The 5,190-nt window shown below is 58.5% G+C and overlaps 2 non-coding genes across 2 annotated transcripts; both read left to right on the top strand.

Annotated features, from left to right (window-relative positions):
- The first annotated feature begins 530 nt into the window (after window positions 1–530).
- Window positions 531–2,345, top strand: LOC142795717 (small subunit ribosomal RNA). The gene has a single exon (XR_012893249.1). It is a non-coding gene; the product is annotated as a small subunit ribosomal RNA (ribosomal RNA).
- Window positions 2,346–4,064: 1,719 nt separating this feature from the next.
- Window positions 4,065–4,217, top strand: LOC142795715 (5.8S ribosomal RNA). Its single transcript, XR_012893247.1, has one exon. It is a non-coding gene; the product is annotated as a 5.8S ribosomal RNA (ribosomal RNA).
- Window positions 4,218–5,190: the final 973 nt, after the last annotated feature.

Raw genomic sequence — 5,190 nt, forward strand, 5'->3', positions numbered from 1 at the left:
GCGTACGCGAAAGCGACCGGGTGTCTGATATGCGGCGGGCTTCGGCCTCGTCAAGCGTGTCCTCGGGTCTGCTCCAGGGGAATCCACGGCAGTCGTCTGCAGCCTCATCCGCTTGATGCGTTAGGGGCTGGTTGTCGGACGGTGCCGTTTTACCACGATATCGAGGTGTGTTCCGTGTCGTCCTCGGGCGATTCAGATGCGAAAGCGCCGAAGACGCGGGCGTGACCCGTCGTCTGGCGGCTTTGCAGTCTCGGCTCCGTTGCTAGTTCCGGCCGGTCCACCGACAGTGCAGCGGGCTTGGGCAACCCGCACGGCGCGACCGAGTCGATGCAACGAAAAAGAGCGAGCATGAACGTGCTTCTTGCCGCACGGCTCCCACTCGTCTTTCGGGAAGGTTGTGCCGTAGCGAGCTCGAACGCCGTCATCTCGGAGTGCAAAATAAGCGTGTTGGGGCGCCTGAAGGTGGCCTCCGCCGCACACAGACTGCGTCCGGCCCGCCGAAGGCGAGGACGGACGCGCAGTCGAACGATTACCTGGTTGATCCTGCCAGTAATCATATGCTTGTCTCAAAGATTAAGCCATGCATGTCTAAGTACATGCCGAAATAAGGCGAAACCGCGAATGGCTCATTAAATCAGTTATGGTTCCTTAGATCGTTTCTTCCTACTTGGATAACTGTGGCAATTCTAGAGCTAATACATGCAGTGAGCCTGGAGCCCTTTGGGTAACGGGTGCTTTTATTAGACCAAGATCGATCGGGTTTCGGCCCGTATTGTGTGGTGACTCTGGATAACTTTGTGCTGATCGCATGGCCACGAGCCGGCGACGTTTCTTTCAAGTGTCTGCCTTATCAACTTTCGATGGTAGGTTACTTGCTTACCATGGTTGTTACGGGTAACGGAGAATCAGGGTTCGATTCCGGAGAGGGAGCCTGAGAAACGGCTACCACATCCAAGGAAGGCAGCAGGCGCGCAAATTACCCACTCCCGGCACGGGGAGGTAGTGACGAAAAATAACAATACGGGACTCTTTTGAGGCCCCGTAATTGAAATGAGTACACTCTAAATCCTTTAACGAGGATCAATTGGAGGGCAAGTCTGGTGCCAGCAGCCGCGGTAATTCCAGCTCCAATAGCGTATACTAAAGCTGCTGCGGTTAAAAAGCTCGTAGTTGGATCTCAGTTCCAGACGAGTAGTGCATCTACCCGATGCGACGGCTCGGACTGAACATCATGCCGGTTCTTTCTTGGTGCACTTCATTGTGTGCCTCGAGATGGCCGGTGCTTTTACTTTGAAAAAATTAGAGTGCTCAACGCAGGCGAGTCGCCTGAATAAACTTGCATGGAATAATAGAACAAGACCTCGTTTCTGTTCTGTTGGTTTTTGGAATACGAGGTAATGATTAAGAGGGACGGACGGGGGCATTCGTATTGCGGCGCTAGAGGTGAAATTCTTGGACCGTCGCAAGACGAACTACTGCGAAAGCATTTGCCAAGAATGTTTTCATTGATCAAGAACGAAAGTCAGAGGTTCGAAGGCGATCAGATACCGCCCTAGTTCTGACCATAAACGATGCCAACCAGCGATCCGCCTGAGTTACTCAAATGACTCGGCGGGCAGCTTCCGGGAAACCAAAGTATTTGGGTTCCGGGGGAAGTATGGTTGCAAAGCTGAAACTTAAAGGAATTGACGGAAGGGCACCACCAGGAGTGGAGCCTGCGGCTTAATTTGACTCAACACGGGAAAACTTACCCGGCCCGGACACTGGGAGGATTGACAGATTGAGAGCTCTTTCTTGATTCGGTGGATGGTGGTGCATGGCCGTTCTTAGTTGGTGGAGCGATTTGTCTGGTTAATTCCGATAACGAACGAGACTCTAGCCTATTAAATAGGTGCGGGGTTCCCAGCACCTTACAACCTTCTTAGAGGGACAAGCGGCTCCTAGCCGCACGAAACAGAGCAATAACAGGTCTGTGATGCCCTTAGATGTCCGGGGCCGCACGCGCGCTACACTGAAGGAAGCAGCGTGTCTTTATCCCTGTCTGAAAAGACTGGGTAACCCGTGGAACTTCTTTCGTGATTGGGATAGGGGCTTGCAATTGTTCCCCTTGAACGAGGAATTCCCAGTAAGCGCGAGTCATAAGCTCGCGTTGATTACGTCCCTGCCCTTTGTACACACCGCCCGTCGCTACTACCGATTGAATGATTTAGTGAGGTCTTCGGACCGATGTCCGGCGCGGCCTTTCGGTTGCGCCGGTCTGTTGGAAAGATGACCAAACTTGATCATTTAGAGGAAGTAAAAGTCGTAACAAGGTTTCCGTAGGTGAACCTGCGGAAGGATCATTAACGGATTGTGAAGGGTGAGCGCCTCAGCTGCGTCTGCGCCCGACACTTTCTGCCGCTGACCCCGTTTGGACGCGGGGTCGGCTTTTCCCCACGGGGCTGCCTGAATGTGGAGCGGCACCCCGTGACAAATTGTTGCGCCCAGCGGACGCCAACACCGCGACCTTGGACGGTCGGCCAGGTGGCGGACGCGGGTACAAACGGCGCAACGCACTCATAGGTCGGCTTTCGACCCGCCACTGCACCGTGGCTCGAAGCGCTCGAAATGCGCGACCCGACCGCTGCGGGACCGCCTAGTACTGTAAACAGGAGCGGCGGAGCGCGAACGGCGAGTCGTGGTTACGTCGGTAGAAGGCGAGGCTGCGCGTTCCCGAAACGCCAGCCGAGTGCCCTCCCGACCGTTCGAGCGTGCAAGAACGAGACCCGACAATCGCGCGGCGACTGCCAAGTACGAGAGGAACGGCACAAGCGTCGGCGGTCGGTCAAGGAACTGGCGATGTGACGGGTCCGCTGTGCACCAGTGCATACCGTCCCGCCGTCCGCGGCAAGCGCCTCCGCGTCCTCGGGTGACGGAGGCTGCCGGTCGGTTCTTGCAGGCGAGGGATCTCGCTGGCACCGGTTCGCGTTGACGCGCGGCCGGTCATGGCACGGCGATGCGACGGCCGAGGTGCGCAGTACTCGATGGAGGAACCGCACGCTCCGATGACCGTCCCGCCCTCCGCGGCGTATGCGTACCGACCGTAATGGTTGCAGCAGCGCCGGCCGGCTTTTGAATTCGCCACACGAAACACGGTGCGAGATCGCGGTTAGGGGAGCGTCGACGTTGCCAGGCGTTTTGCTTGCTGCCGAGGGAAAGGCGGCACGGCCACGTCGCGCTCGTCGCGATTAGCGGGTCTGCGCGCTTTGGGAAGGTGCCGCAACGACTTGCCGAAAGAGGAAGCACGGAAGAACGAGGGACTTGGACGTCCCGACAATTGAACGCACTTGCGGCCAGGCCCTTGCTGGCTTCGTTCTTCCGCCTCGAGTAGGCTCGTACGCGGCTCCGGCGCCGAAAGTGGTCCTTGGCACCGACTTCGGTGGACGTGGGAAGTGCCGCGCAAGTACGGCGCGCCTGGCTCCACCTGTTGGCTAAAGTAGGCAGCCGGATCGGCATTTTGGTGTGCGGTGGCAAACCGTGGATGCGAAAAAAGCTTGTGCGATTTCGTGGAACAAAAAGCGGGGGTCCCCCTTTTTATGCGGAGGAGACCGACCCGCCTGCCGTGGTGAACCGCGACGCCACGGTAAAAACGGGAGAGGCTTGTCGATGGGACCGTGCATCCCGCGCTCCACGGAGGCCGGGAGGCGGCCGCCCGAGGAAATGTGTAGCCGTCGAGGCCCGCATCTGCGTGCACTCTTATCCAAATGGGTGTACCGCAGGCATTTTCTGGTTAGGCGGGCCAATGAGAGCGAGCACACAACGATACCTACGGGTCCGGCTTGGAGAACCGGCTTCGACGCCTCCCGAGTATTTATAGAGGGGTGGACCACGAAAGCACTCGCAAGTAGCGAAAGCGAAACGCCGTCCGAAACACACCGTTTGCTCGATTTGCGGCAGCCGAAAAAGGCGCGGCAGAGTTTTGGAGTCCAAGCGTGCGCTGAAAAGCGCCCTTCTTGGCCACTGTTTGGCCGAGTGCCAGAAACGTTTGGTTTTGACTGTACGGAATTGAACAAACACTTTTTCACGACTCTAAGCGGTGGATCACTCGGTTCTCGGGTCGATGAAGAACGCAGCCAGCTGCGAGACTTGGTGTGAATTGCAGGACACACTGAGCACTGATTCTTTGAACGCACATTGCGGCCTTGGGTCTTCCCTTGGCTTCGTCTGTCTGAGGGTCGGATCACATATCAAGAGAGCCTTCGGCGCACAAGGGAACGTGAGCCGTCGACTCGTTTTGACCGCGTCGGCAACACGGACAGCACGCTGAACACCTCACAGCGAGCGCCAACAGCGGCCACTCAAGGGCGAGACGGTGGCGACCGTCGTGCCAGAGCCCAACCGAAACGGGGGCGACCGACTGCATTGAGGATGTGGCACCTCGTTGAGACCGCCGCAGGACTTCGAGTCGGAAGGAAGCCTGCAGGGAAAGTGCGGTCGAGGTTGCGTACTCCTCTCTGCGACCGGGCGCGCAAGAGCTGCGAGAGCCACGGACGCGCAACTTTAACGCACGGTAAACACGAGGAGCGAAAGCCGGCCAGCAAAGCTTCTCCAGCCGTGCGCAAAGTGCGCGAGATCGCAGCCTTGCGTTGCGCTTGTTGCCCTCGAAGTAAGCAGGGTGTCCCGTAGACCGGGCGCTCGAACACGCTGCGGGGCCGTGCCTCCTCCAGGCTTTGCCGCGCGAACAGGGAACGTTCGCGCGCAAAGCGCAGGGAGGTGAGGAGGCTGCGCCCGACGTTTGCGGTTCGCTGCGTACGCGGTTGATGCGGAGAGCACGGCGCGACGACTTGCCGCGAAGCGGAAAAAGTCTCCCGCACGAGTTGGCGAAACGTTGGCGAAGCTTAAGGCGTTCTCGTCGTAGTCCGCCGTCGGTCTAAGTGCTTCGCAGTTCCCGTCCCGTTCAAAAAACTGGGCCACTCCAGTTGGGGCGGGGGCGACGCTACACGAGACGATGCCTCTCGCCAGGCTGCGTGGCTGCCCTTGCGGCGGCGGCGACTGGCCTCGGCGGTGTTTGGGCTTTCGACACGGTCGTTTATCACGCAACTGCTCGGACGACGCACGCGCGCAGCGGAATGCCGCTTGCCAGCCTTGTGAAGATGTGACCCTGTACAGGGTTGCGGGCGCACTTGGTAGGGCGTCGTACTCGGTTCGCGA

Source organism: Rhipicephalus microplus, unplaced genomic scaffold (genome assembly GCF_043290135.1).
Source record: "Rhipicephalus microplus isolate Deutch F79 unplaced genomic scaffold, USDA_Rmic scaffold_820, whole genome shotgun sequence".
Classification (NCBI taxonomy): domain Eukaryota; kingdom Metazoa; phylum Arthropoda; class Arachnida; order Ixodida; family Ixodidae; genus Rhipicephalus; species Rhipicephalus microplus.